Source organism: Entelurus aequoreus, linkage group LG05 (genome assembly GCF_033978785.1).
Source record: "Entelurus aequoreus isolate RoL-2023_Sb linkage group LG05, RoL_Eaeq_v1.1, whole genome shotgun sequence".
NCBI lineage: Eukaryota > Metazoa > Chordata > Actinopteri > Syngnathiformes > Syngnathidae > Entelurus > Entelurus aequoreus.
In genome coordinates, this window is record NC_084735.1 from 33180354 (window position 1) to 33194943 (window position 14590).

Here is a 14590-nt window from a genome sequence, read left to right on the forward strand (position 1 = left end):
AATATGGGAAAATAAAACTTTGTACTTTAATCAAGTGATTCTTTGGCGTAACACTAGATAGAGCCTGTGTACCACAATTTGAAAATCACTGACCTACACCATTTGTTTGTTTGTTTGTTTGTTTGTTTGTTTGTTTGTTTGTTTGTTTGTTTGTTTGTTTGAATTATGATTTTTATGATAATTTAATTTGTCCTGATTTTAATTTAAATGATGATTATTTGTATGTTTATTTTATATTTTCATGTTTGCCTTCTTGTAATTTTCTGTAAAGCACTTTTAATTGCCTTGTGAAGAATTGTGCTTTATAAATAAACTTGCACTGCCTAATGAAAAACTAAAAATGTGTAATAAATAACACATATTGCGCACTATGTATATATAGAACAAAACAAAAAACACAATCTTAAAGGCCTACTGAAATGAATTTTTTTTATTTAAACGGGGATAGCAGATCCATTTTATGTGTCATACTTGATAATTTCGCGATATTGCCATATTTTTGCTGAAAGGATTTAGTAGAGAACAACGACGATAAATTTCGCAAGTTTTGGTCGCTGATTAAAAAAAGCCTTGCCCCTACCGGAAGTAGCGTGACGTCACAAGCTGGAGTGCTGCTATTGTTTACACCAGCAGCGAGAGAGATTCGGACCGAGAAAGCAACGATTACCCCATTAATTTGAGCGAGAATGAAAGATTCGTGGATGAGGAAAGTGAGAGTGAAGGACGTCTATAGTGCGGTGCAGGACATATTTTTTTTCGCTCTGACCGTAACTTAGGTACAAGGGTTCATTGGATTCCACACTTTCTCCTTTTTCTAATGTGGATCACGGATTTGTATTTTAAACCACCTCGGATACTATATCCTCTTGAAAATGAGAGTCGAGAACGCGAAATGGACATTCACAGTGACTTTTATCTCCACGACAATACATCGGCAAAACACTTTAGCTACGGAGCTAACGTGATAGCATCGGGCTCAAATGCAGATATAAACAGACAAAATAAACCCCTGACTGGAAAAATAGACAAAAAATCAACAATACTATTAAACCCTGGGCATGTAAATACACGGTTAATGCTTTCCAGCTTGGCGAAGATTAATGCTGTTGCTAACGACGCCATTGAAGCTAACTTAGCAACCGGACCTCACAGAGCTATGATAAAAACATTAGCGCTCCACCTACGCCAGCCAGCCCTCATCTGCTCATCAACACCCGTGCTCACCTGCGTTCCAGCGATCGACGGAAGGACGAAGGACTTCACCCGATCATCCGTGCGATCGGCGGCTAGCGTCGGCTAGCGCATCTGCTATCCAAGTCAAAGTCCTCCTGGTTGTGTTGCTACAGCCAGCCGCTAATACACCGATCCCACCTACAACTTTCTTCTTTGCAGTCTTCATTGTTCATTAAACAAATTGCAAAAGATTCACCAACACAGATGTCCAGAATACTGTGGAATTTTGAGATGAAAACAGAGCTTTTTTGTATTGGATTCAAAGGTGTACCAATACTTCCGTTTAACTAGTGACGTCACTCGCATACGTCATCATACAAAGACGTTTTCAACCGGAAGTTTAGCTGGAAATTTAAAATTGCACTTTATAAGTTAACCCGGCTGTATTGGGATGTGTTGCAATGTTAAGATTTCATCATTGATATATAAACTATCAGACTGCGTGGTCGGTAGTAATGGGTTTCAGTAGGCCTTTAACACTTGTATTGCACACAAAGTTTACAGTTCTCACACAAGTGTGTTGTAAAGTCTAATGGCTGCTGGTAGAAAGAACCTGTGGTAGTGCTCCTTCTTGCACTGTGGATGTAACAGTCTAATGCTGAAGGAGCTACTCTGGAGATACTCAGGGCCTCCATGGTGCTGTGCATGGGGTGAGAGGGATTGTACATTAGAGATGTCAACTTTGTCTGCCGGCCACCTACTCAATGCTGTCTAGTGTGCAGCCATAAGACAGTCAGGATCATAGGCACCGGTCTGCCAGTGGGTGCTCGGACTGTCTGTAAATCTGATGCTACTTTTCTGAGAATGCATAGTTTTTGCTTGGTGGTGAGAAAGAATTTGCCATCAATCCCACATGGGTGCTCGGCATTGTCCGTGGGTGCTCGGGATCGACGCCTATATGGTCAGGATAGTCAGCTCTCTTAGGCAGTTTATTAAGTCTGTTCCTGTCTCGGACCGTGCTTCCTCTACCTGAACAAACGACGGTTTAGAAAGCCGCAGAAGCTACCACAGTGTCATAAAATGTGCGCAGCAGTGACCCACAAAAACGCCGAAGGACCTCAGTCTCTTCAAGTCGCTTAGGCGACTTTGACCCTTCTTGCACACAGCGTTTGAATTGTGAGTCCAGTCCCATTTGTTGTTGAGGTGAACACCCACATGTATTTAAATGAGTCTAATACTTATCTGCTTGATCATTGGATGTTCACCAGTGTGGGTGGTGGAGCTGACATTCTTGATGCCGGAAGTCAATCACAAGCTATTATTATTACTGTAGAACAGTGATTCTCAAACTGTGAGGGGTCCATCTAGTGGTACGCCAAAGAATTATCCATCCATCCATTTTCTACTGCTTGTTCTTCTCTGGGTCACAGGGGGTGCTGGAGCCTATCCCAGCTGCACTCGGGCGGAAGGCGGGGTACACCCTGGACAAGTCGCCACCTCATCGCAGGGCCAACACAAATAGACAGACAACATTCACACTCACATTTACACACTAGGGCCAATTTAGCAGAGGTGGGACCAAGTCATTGCTTTGCAAGTCACAAGTAAGTCTCAAGTCTTTGCCCTCAAGTCTCGAGTCAAGTCCCGAGTCAAGACAGGCAAGTCCCGAGTCAAGTCCAAAGTCAAGACTAGAAAGTCTCAAGTCAAGTCCCAAGTCCTGCATTTTGAGTTTCGAGTCCTTTCAAGTCCTTTTAACCACAGACTAATATTTTTACACAGATTGTGTATGCTTTTAAAATGCTGTATTTATTTATTAAAACAAGTGCATTTGAAATTGCAGGAAAAAAAATAGTGCTGACATTGCAATTCATAATAGCACTATTAACCATTCATTTTAATAGTTTAAAAAATTTTAAACATTTAATTCATTCCTTTACAGAATAAACACATTTGCAAAAACAAACATTAACATACTATTGGTTGTATTTTATGAAAACAATATAACCACAGAGTTGAGAAGGAGCAAAGATCTTCAATATTTGTATGTGAAAATCACAAAGAAATCTTCCGGGGGAGGATGACCCCCCTACAGGGGTTTGGTTTACAAACTTTCAGCCCCACCTAAAACAAAATTCACCAGCCGCCACTGATTATGATGCATTCTCATTTTAGGCAAAGTATAAGACAATAATTTCTTAACAGTATAATTGTAACCAGGAATAAGTCTTCAAGTAACAATATTCAAATACTAACACTGTTGAGTAAGACAGAATTTGGTTTTATTCTGAATCCAGTGAAACAGATTGGTGGTTTTAGCTGATATAAAGACTTTCAGGTGTTTATATATATTTTTAAGTATTTGGCAGACGCTTTTATCGAAAGCGACATACATAAAAAATACATATATAACAATGACTGTAAACATTATCATTTAAGGGAAGAATGTAATAGAAAATATCAATACAAAGTGTCAAGACAGAATAAACTCTCTGCTGCTGCAGCAACAGAGTTACCGTCTATAGCAGTGTTTTTCAACCACTGTGCCGCGGCACACTAGTGTGCCGTGAGATACAGTCTGGTGTGCCGTGGGAGATTATGTAATTTCACCTATTTGGGGTAAAAATATTTTTTAATTATAAATAATTATAGTCTGCAAATAATGTGCCGTTGTTGAGTGTCGGTGCTGTCTAGGGCTCGGCACCGTAACAATGTTATACTCTTCAATATCAGTAGGTGGCAGCAGGTAGATAATTGCTTTGTAGATGTCGGAACATGGTTTGTCGTGATCACAATATGCAGATGACAGTGCGAGGCAGCATGCAGGTGAAAAGGTATCTAATGCTAAAACCAAAAATAAACAAAAGGTGAGTGCCCCTAAAAAAGGCATTGAAGCTTAGGGAACAAAACTAAAACTGAACTGGTTACAAAGTAAACAAAAACAGAATGCTGGACGACAGCAAAGACTTACAGCGTGTTGAGCAAAGATGTTGTCCACAAAGTACATCCGAACATGACATGACAATCAACAATGTCCCCACAAAAGAAGGATAGCAACAACTTAAATATTCTTGATTGCTAAACCAAAGCAGATGCGGGGAATAGCGCTCAAGGAAGACATGAAACTGATACAGGAAAATACCAACAAAACAGGAAAAGTCACCAAAATTGGAGCGCAAGACAAGAACTAAAACACTACACACAGAAAAACGCCAAAAAAGTGGTGACAGCACTTTAAGTCAAGAGCTATATTGGCAGGTTGGTTATGGTTTAAAGTCATACCCAACAATTGCGACAACGACTTTTTACTGTCAATATCGGCTGCTGAGTTTCATTTTTTAATGATTTCTGCTGGTGGTGTGCCTCCAGATTTTTTCAATGAAAAAATTGTGCCTTGGCTCAAAAAAGGTTGAAAAACACTGGTCTATAGGTCCCTAAGATATATAGATATCTAATGTATTCATACATTGTTTATGTAGGATATACGCATGTATATATAACCTAATCATATTGTTTCTTCAATTTAAAAATTGCTGACCGTTTTTTCCCCCTTTCTCTGGGATTATATTCCCAGTTTTGATCTCGGACGTCTGGTCACTTATCGCGTATAAGAATATTATATTACTGCTAAGCAAACTATGAATAATAAAAACGCCAAAACATGTGTCCGTTATCATAGCTACACGTATGACAAAAAAACCGCGTGAAAATTGTGAAAACACGCGGTTTAAATTCGCTGACAGTTCGATGCTCCTGCCAAATGAATTGCACTGAGTGGAGCAGATCACCACTCCAAGATGGCGGCCCCGCGTCTCGTCTGCGCCAGTAGGCAGTAGAGCTCAATGCTGCGTACCCTTATAAGATGTCTATGGTTATGACGTTAGCAGTGAGTTTACAGCCTCACTGATTTAACTACACAGCAAATAAAAGTCATGTTACTTAGCCAATAAACGTTATCTTACATTCAAAACTTACCCTTCTTTGTGCAACTTCAAATGTCGAACGAAGTTGGAAGTTGTTGCGTCTCCGCCTGTAATATTCCAACTGCGTGATTTGCATACGGCAATTCGTTTTTTGTTGACCAAGTCGTAACAAAACCAACTTTGGCATAATTGTTTCCGCGTTGTTTGACAATTTGCAATTTGATTGGATGAATGCTGTGGGATGAAAACAACGTAGATCTAATTTGATTGGCTGTTGTACTGACAGCACTGAGCACACCAGCTGACAAGCAGCACACACGCTTATAGACACAGACTAGGGATGGGCGATACCACACTTTTAGGATTCGATACGATACCAATACTTTTTCTTGCATTTTCATCGATACCGATACCGATACCAATAATTTCTTATTGGCAATTTTTTGTCAGTCAAAAATATTATTACTATTGTTATTATTTAAGACAAATCACAAGACAAATACAGACCATTTATACCACATTTACTATGGTCAATATATAATAAAAGTAAAATTAAAATAAATAACATAAATATGAAAAATAAATTAAATATTATATATAATAATAACTATATATTATATATAATAATAATTAAATATTAGGGCTTTCCAATTAACAGTCAAATCCAGATTGCAAGAAGCTGCAGTTATTTTTTAAAGTTTGTGATATAATTAGCAATTAATGAAATATGAAATAGGCTAATGTTTTCGAAATGTAAGAAATCATGTAACAGATTAAAACCAAAATCACATTCAATCATATATTCAAGATTTTCTTGGAAAAAAAATAAAACTGTAATGCAAAGATGAAGAATCTCCAAATTGTATCTCTTTCTTATCTTGTTTTAAATACTCAAGCAATTTTCAACTAACAGTAAATTCCCCTGTGTGGAAATTATTTGAATTTAGGATAATCATTTAAACAATTCAGTAAACATTACTAAAAAAAAAAAAACAATGCTTGTTTTAAGTCAACAATTGGACAACACTGGATATGCCTGGCTGCATCGCTGTCGGCTGGCTGTGTGTGTGTTACACGTTGACGACGCTCATTCGCTGTCTCCTGTCACGTGACTGGGCCAGCTCTATACTCTGCCAGGTACAGGGGTGTCCCAGCACATAGTAAGTTAAGTAAGTCATCAAAAACATCTGAAAGTGATGCTTTCACCCCCCACACGCCGTTTTTTGGTTTATATCGATACTTTTTTCAGAAAAGTGATGCCAATTGAGTAGCGTGTGAGTATCGATATATCGATACCACAGGATCGATACGCACATCCCTAACACAGACGTAGAAAATGAAAAATACGGAGCCCTCCCAAATAACTTTTTAAGCTTTGGGTTTTGGGGAAAGTAGCAAGTCATGTCAAGTCAAAAGGCTCAAGTCCAAGTGAAGTCACAAGTCATTGATGTTAAAGTCTAAGTCGAGTTGCAAGTCTCTTTACATTTTGTCAAGTCGAGTCTAAAGTCATCGAATTCATGACTCGAGTCTGACTCGAGTCCAAGTCATGTGACTCGAGTCCACACCTCTGCAATTTAGTGTTGTCAATCAACCTATCCCCGGGTGCATGTCTTTGGAGGTGGGAGGAAGCGGGAGTACCCGGAGGGAACCCATGCAGTCACGGGGAGAACATGCAAACTCCACACAGACAGACCCCGAGACTGGGGATCGAATCCAGGACCTTCGTATTGTTCCACCGTGCTGCCCATGTAATGTAATACATTATTTAAGTACAGTGTTTTGTTTTCATATAAACACTTTCACTACGTTTCCATGCACTTAATTAGTCTGATTCCTCAAATAGTTATTATAAAGGATAAATGGGTTATACTTGTATAGCGCTTTTCTACCTTCAAGGTACTCAAAGCGCTTTGACAGTATTTCCACATTCACCCATTCACACACACATTCACACACTGATGGCGGGAGCTGCCATGCAAGGCGCTAACCAGCAGCCATCAGGAGCAAGGGTGAAGTGTCTTGCCCAAGGACACAACGGACGTGACTAGGATGGTAGAAGGTGGGGATTGAACCCCAGTAACCAGCAACCCTCCATTGCTGGCACGGCCACTCTACCAACTTCGCCAGTTTGTTTTTTGTATTTTCCTAAATGTGAAGTCCAGGCATACTTGCCAACCTTGAGACCTCCAATATGGGGGGGGGGTGCGCGCTTGGTTGGGGGTGGGGGAGGGGGGGCGTGGTTATTTACAGCTAGAATTCACCAACTCGAATATTTCATATATATTACATATATAAATGATAAATGGGTTATACTTGTATAGCGCTTTTCTACCTTCAAGGTACTCAAAGCGCTTTGACAGTATTTCCACATTCACCCATTCACACACACATTCACACACTGATGGAGGGAGCTGCCATGCAAGGCGCTACCAGCACCCATCAGGAGCAAGGGTGAAGTGTCTTGCCCAAGGACACAACGGACGTGACTAGGATGGTAGAAGGTGGGGATTGAACCCCAGTAACCAGCAACCCTCCGATTGCTGGCACAGCCACTCTACCAACTTTGCCACGCTGTCCCCAAATATATATATATATATATATATATATATATATATATGAAATACTTGACTTTCAGTGAATTCTAGCTATATATATATATATATATATATATATATATCAGTGGCGTGCGGTGAGGTTAATGTCTGGTGAGGCACACTGCATCATCACAGTCAAATTTAAAAACATATGAACCTGCAGTGCAGGTGTACCTAATGTTGTGTCCCTGCGGTCGTTCGCGGCTCCTGCAGCGCGAGCATTGTTGTTTTTGCACTTTTTGTCTTCTTGTTAAGTGACTTTTTTTGGGTGGATTCGGTCTTGCACGTGGAGGGTTTGGGTGTGGGCTTTGGTTGGTGTGGCCGCGGCGCTCACGTCGGGGGTGCATTCTGCGGCGGAGGTGCTTGGCACCAGGAGGCGGGGTTATGATACAAGCCTCACACAGTGTGTCTCCGCAGCAGATTTATGATCGCTCAGCACTAAAAATAAGTTACACACATACAGTTGTTGACAAAATACACTGTACATTATATACCTCAGCTAACTAAACTATGGAAATGTATAATATAATTCATATAGCAATACGGTCTCACTGCACAGCAGGCCAGCAGTTAGCCGAGTCGCAATCCATGGTGAGGCACAAGTGCCTCAACTGGCTGCTGATCACCGCACCGTCTCTTCTCAGTATTTGAACCGCAAATGTGAAAATAAAAATACAAATTATCTAAAACTGGTGAAGTTAAATGGAAAATAACTTTAGTATAATCACTGGATACATATAACAATTTAATTAATTTTTTTTTCTTTTTACTTTTTTTTTCTTTCCATGATGGCAGGTGAGGCCGTGCCTCCCCTGCCTCTAGTGACGGCACGCCACTGATATATATATATATTTATTTTATTTACGTAGAAAAGAAAAAAAATACTTGAATTTCAGTCTTCCGGTGGCTATCCATTAGATGGCAGTATTGTCCTGTTTAACTTCTCCGTTCATTGGGCAGGCAAGCTGTTTATATTGTGGGAAAGCGGACGTGAGAACAGGCTGTCCCCACTCAGTCTCAGGTCCGCATTGAGCTGGAGGGGGCGTGGCCTCCAGCTACGGCTGAATACCGGGAGTTTGTCGGGAGAAAATCTCTGCCGGGAGGTTGTCGGGACAGGCGCTGAATACCGGGATTCTCCCGCTAAAAACGGGAGGGTTGGCAAGTATGAGTCCAGGTGTCCATGCACTCTCTCTAATCTAATGCGACTATTGGTCATACGCCATGTGCCTCCCATACACTGGGGGGCGCTATTTCATTTTAGCACGCTCAAATTAATTCCTTTTCCGGTTGACCTATGATGTCGCACTAGCCATTTGCAGATCCTTACAGCTTGTTTTAACTGATGTCCACTGTATTATTGGCAAAGATTGGAAATATTACATCTCAAATGGCTACGCTGATGTTAAATAGCAAACAGCATCAAGAAATGATCTTGGATTGCGCTACGAAAATGACGCTACTATCAACAATGTATCGGGGCGGATGCAGGTCCGATGCAAAGAAAGACCGTCGGAAGAGTTTTTTCATATGAATTTTTGGACGGAAATCATGGAAACAAAACTTTTGAATGTCTTAAAGTTCATTCATAAGGCTCAGTGGATTGATTGGAAGAGTTTTAAATCCGAAGGAAAAGACCGTTCATGCAACTCGACTGTTATCCAGGGGAAGGTTGCTATTGTGGACTATCTTGCCAGTTGTGCAAAAAGTTAATAACTTGGCTTGCACAAATGCAGCGTAAAAGAGGTGTTTGTTCGCTTTATTATTCGCCTGTAATATACCTGCTTCATTATCCTTCATCTCATTCGTATTTCGTTCGGGAGTCGAATTAAGTCGGCATTCTACATTTCCTTGGCTACCTTCTTAAATAAATCTCAGTTGTTTTTTTTCTACCATCGATGTACTTGAAAATGTTCTGTTCTTAAATAAACAGTCTTCTCTTCATTACAATTATTGCTATGTTTTTATTGATTAGTACTGCATTGTACCCACGTTGAGACTCACGCGTGCGTGATACAAAGGATCCTCTCCAGCCACCCACTCCCCCTCGAGAGATCTGGTTTCACATAATCCAGGTGTGTTAGTCCGACTTTTCAAAAACCGAACGCGATCGGAGTAAGGTGTTTCCATGGGGTGTAGAAGGCTTATTTAGAACCAAACTATTTGAGAAGTCTGACTAATTTAGTGCATGGACACGTACTGAGTGTTACTGTTCAAACTGTCTGTAATGTTAATAAAGTGGCCAAGAATACTGAATATACTCATTCAATACAACCTCTGTCTTGTTTTTGATGAATACTTTGCCCTACTACACTACTGTATTTAAATGCTGGTCGTTATGGTGGTAGTTGGAAAGTTAAGTGTTTTCTGAGGTGTTAGTAAACAGTTTGAGAACCAATGCAATTCTACATTTCATCAGCTGAGAATCACCATTACAGTATACATATTTCATAAAATTGAGTGCTAGTTAGTTCAGTTTATGTTAAGGATGCTTCAGAAATAAGTGCACAATTCAGGAGTATTGGAAAGGGAGTAGGAAGGAGAACTGTTTATTTGATCCTACTTCTTCTCTAAATCTTAGCATTTCCTGATTTCAAGGCACTTCTTGTGTTTAACACGTTCCCAAATTTTCATTTTCTAATAGGGAAAGAAATGCAGAAGGACATGTGATTATAAGCTTCTTATAGTTTATGGATAGCTTAATTAGCAATGAAAGAAAAATAGAATAAATACATTATCTAGTAAAAACTGACAACAAGGTTGTACGACAGATACATAGATTCAACTACTTAGCAAAATTATAACAAGAGATACAGGAGTAAAACATTGCACATGAGTAAATAAATAGAGGATATAGTAGTCCCAACTATAGGAACATTGTTAATGAGTAAGTAAAAAAATACAGGCTATGATATCTTATTAAACATCGATAAATTAATTTAGGACCAAGTATATCATATGCTGTATGCATGCAGTAATAATACATGGATGAATTTGGGTTAATGATATCAGACACAGCAGTATTCATTCAATAATAATTAAATTAATGATTTCAGTATAAATTATATAAGACACTGCAGTATTTGTTCAATGATAATGAATGAATGCAGGGTAACTGATATCAGAAACCCCAATATTATTTCAATTATAATAAATGAAGAAATTTCAGATAAATGATGTCAGACACCGCAATGTCCATTAAATGATACAGTAAATAAAAATATTCTGGGTAAATGATATCAGACACTGAATTCATTCATTACTACTGAATACATAATATTAGACACTACAGTATTCCTTTAATCATAATAAATACATGAATGCAGGGTAAATTATATCAGACACCGCAGTATATATTCAATGATAATACATGAAGTTAGTCAGGATAAATTATGTCAAACATACAGTAGCAGTATTTATTTTATAATAATAAATTAATGAATGCAGGGTAAATTACATCAGACACTGATGTACAATAATAATGAATGGATGATTTCAGGACAAATAATATGAGACAGCAGTTTTCATTAAATAATGATAAATGAATGAATGTATGAATAATAAATGAATGAATTCAGGATAAATTATATCAGACACTGTAGTATTCATTTAATAATAATACATGACCTGAATGCAGGATAAATGATATCAGACACTGCAGAATTCATTTAATTTAATTTCATTTATTTATTTATTTTAGGCAATGACATAAAAAAGTACAAAGTTGACAACACATAATAATATAAATTAATATAGTGCAAAAGGTAATGTATAGTTTGTATTGCATGATTTTCCAGTTTTGCCTGAAAGGGAGTGGGAAGAAGATCATTTATTTAATCCCGCCCCCAGTTCTCCATTCAGTGATTATTCACATGAGTTTCACTCTTACTTTGTTCAAGGATTATAATACAGATGTTGTATCATAGTGGCATTACCACAGGTAACAATAATTATTACACTATAACAATAATTTGTATTAACAATGTAGGAATAATGAATATACCAACAATGGTAATAGACAACATAACAATAATGGTAATAGACAACATAGCAATAATGGTAAGGAAACATTGAGCACATGTTAACACTTTGAGACAGAGTACAGCAGCAGGTCAAATTAAAGACCCTCATCTCTATATTTGAACCAGACCCCATGTTTGTATAATAGTTTAAATCGATTAATAGTTTGGCATTGCTTGTGTTGTAAGTCCAGTTTACTCCATAGTTTTACTCCGCATACAGACACACAAAAACGTTTACGGGTGGTTTGAGCTCTCGGCAATAAGAAATATCCAAAGCCTCTCAAGTTATGAGCCTGCACTCGTCTTATAAAAAAACGTTGTAGATTAGGCGGCAATAATTTGTTAAATGCTTTATATAAGATTATTAATGTATTATATTTAACAAGGTCATCAAATTTGAGCAACTTTGATTGCATAAACAAATTATGAGTATGTTCTAAATAACCAACGTTGTGAATGATCCGCACTGCTCTTTTCTATAATATGATCAGAGGATGAATTGTGTTGTGGTAAGTATTCCCCCATACTTCAACACAGTATGTAAGGTATGGGAGTACCAAGGTGCAGTATAGAGTACGGAGTGCATTTTCATTGAGGTATAGTTTTGCTTTGTTTATAATGGAGAGGCTTTTGGAGATTTTTGTTTTAATGTGTCTGACATGAGGTTTCCATGATAGTTTACTATCAATTATTACTCCCAAAAATGTATTTTAATTTACGATTTCAATTTGGGTACCATCAATACTTACTTTCTGTTCAGACGTTATGTTGCGATTTCCAAACATCACTATCTTAGTTTTATTTATATTCAAAGATAATTTATTTGTGTCCATCCATTTTTTTTACTATGTTTAGTTCTGTGTTTACTGTATTTATGAGCTCATTATAGTCATTACCACTGTAGAATATATTTGTGTCGTCTGCAAATAGTATACATTTCAGTACTTTGGATGTATTAAACATATCATTAATATATACATTAAACAGTTTTGGCCCCAACACGGACCCTTGGGGGACACCACAAGCAATGCCAAGAGTATCAGATAAAAATTGACCGATTTTAACAAACGGTACCCTCCCTGTTAAATAACTTTTTAATCAGTCACCAGCCAGCCCCCTAATTCCATATCTTCCCATTTTATCTAGTAGAATTGAATGATTAATGGTATCAAAGGCTTTCTTTAGATCAATAAAAATACCAACTGAATATCTTTTATGCTCCAGTGCATTAGTAATTTCTTCAATGGCTTCAGTTATCGCCATTGAGGTTGTTCGTTTGCACCTAAAGCCATACTGACCGTCATTGATTATATGATGCTTCTCAAGAAAAGATTCAAGTCGAGAGTTAAATAGTTTCTCTAAGATTTTTGAGAACTGAGGCAAAAGAGAGATTGGTCTGTAATTGCTTAAAGCGTGTTTGCTGTCACTTTTGAAATAATAATAAATGAATGAATTCAGGATCAATTATATCACTCACTGCAGTATGCATTCAATATTAACAAACAGGTTTATGGATAAATTATATTAACCACTGCAGCATCCATTCAATAATAATAAATGAATTAATTTAGGATAAATTATATCAGACACTGCATTAAGTAAACTAAAGTAATGATTTCCGAAAAAAATGATACCAGACACTGTAGTATTCAATGAATAATAATAATAAAGTCGAATTCAATACATTGTAATAATAAATACACAAATTCAGGATGAATGACACTGCTGTTTTCATTCAGTCACAATAAATGAATAAAATAGTCCCCAGCATTTTTACTTATCACTTCCAAAAAACCGAGTGGTTCAGATGGGAAAAACATTGTTTTGCTTCCTTTCTATGATCACATATATTCTATGACAACCAACTGAAATATGAACACAAACTTGTGTGTTCAGTGGCTTCATTTGAAGCTCAGTATACCCCTCGTGATGTGTGCATGCTTGTGGCCGGGAACACACACAGCTAGGAACCACTCCTTAGTCTGCAACACTTCATATCTCTTACAGCAAAATTACTTCCACGAGGAAAAGCGGAACATACACGTTTGTCTTTTCATTATGCGTTTATCAGGCGATTTTTGTGTGTGTGCATATTTGCCTCCCTTTTTCACTCCTGCACTCGAGTGATGATGAGTAAGGGTGGGCGGATCGATCCAAACAGCGACAATACTGATACCAACAGCAGTACGGGTATCAAATTGATATTTCTCTTTTATGTTTATTTTCACAGATATTTGTTCTCATGTTGTAACAATATGATATTTATATATTGTGCACACACTCAGTGTTTTGGATTCAAACGAGTATATTAAAAGGGAATATGGGGAATGTGGTGTTGTTATATTGTTGTATATTGTTAAATTGTCCATAAATATATTTTTTTATTTGCTTCTCTAAAATCTTTGTGCCATAATGTTTTATTCTGATTATAATCATGAATAACAAAGGAAAGGGGGAAAAATCAATGATCTTGAAAAATGCTCCTGTAAAAAGTATCGGTACTAGCATCAGCGATACTGGCTTTTATTTCTAATCTATGTTTAGTTTCACAAATATACGTGTTTTTTGTTGTTGCTGTGTTGCCCATATTGTCACATGTGATATTCTTATATGTATTTATTGTTTTACTGTGTACAAATTCAGGAAATTGGTCCAAAAAGGGGTTATATTGCATTCAATATAAGGGAATAATTTTTTACCAATGTAACAATGTTAACGTTTTAACATTGTCTTATGTGTATGTCAGACAGCCAATGTTTATGATTTTAAAAAAACAGTATTCTGATTACAGTCGTCCCCTCGCCAAATAGTGCAGATTCACCAAGTTGAATATTTTTGTTGTTGTTGTTGTTGTTATAGAAGTAAGCATTTTCAAGCATAACTA

At 37.6% G+C, this 14590-nt stretch overlaps 1 protein-coding gene across 2 annotated transcripts in view; it reads right to left on the bottom strand.

Moving 5' to 3' along the window:
* The window catches only part of slc12a9 (solute carrier family 12 member 9), a 32865-nt gene extending 27609 nt beyond the window's left edge, over positions 1-5256 (bottom strand). The window contains exon 1 of one of the 2 annotated variants that reach the window (XM_062047855.1): positions 5146-5256. The gene's annotated coding sequence lies outside the window, so the exon portion shown is untranslated. The remainder of the gene's footprint in view (positions 1-5145) is intronic. The other variant, XM_062047854.1, reaches the window with a different exon arrangement.
* Between the last annotated feature and the right edge of the window lie 9334 nt (positions 5257-14590).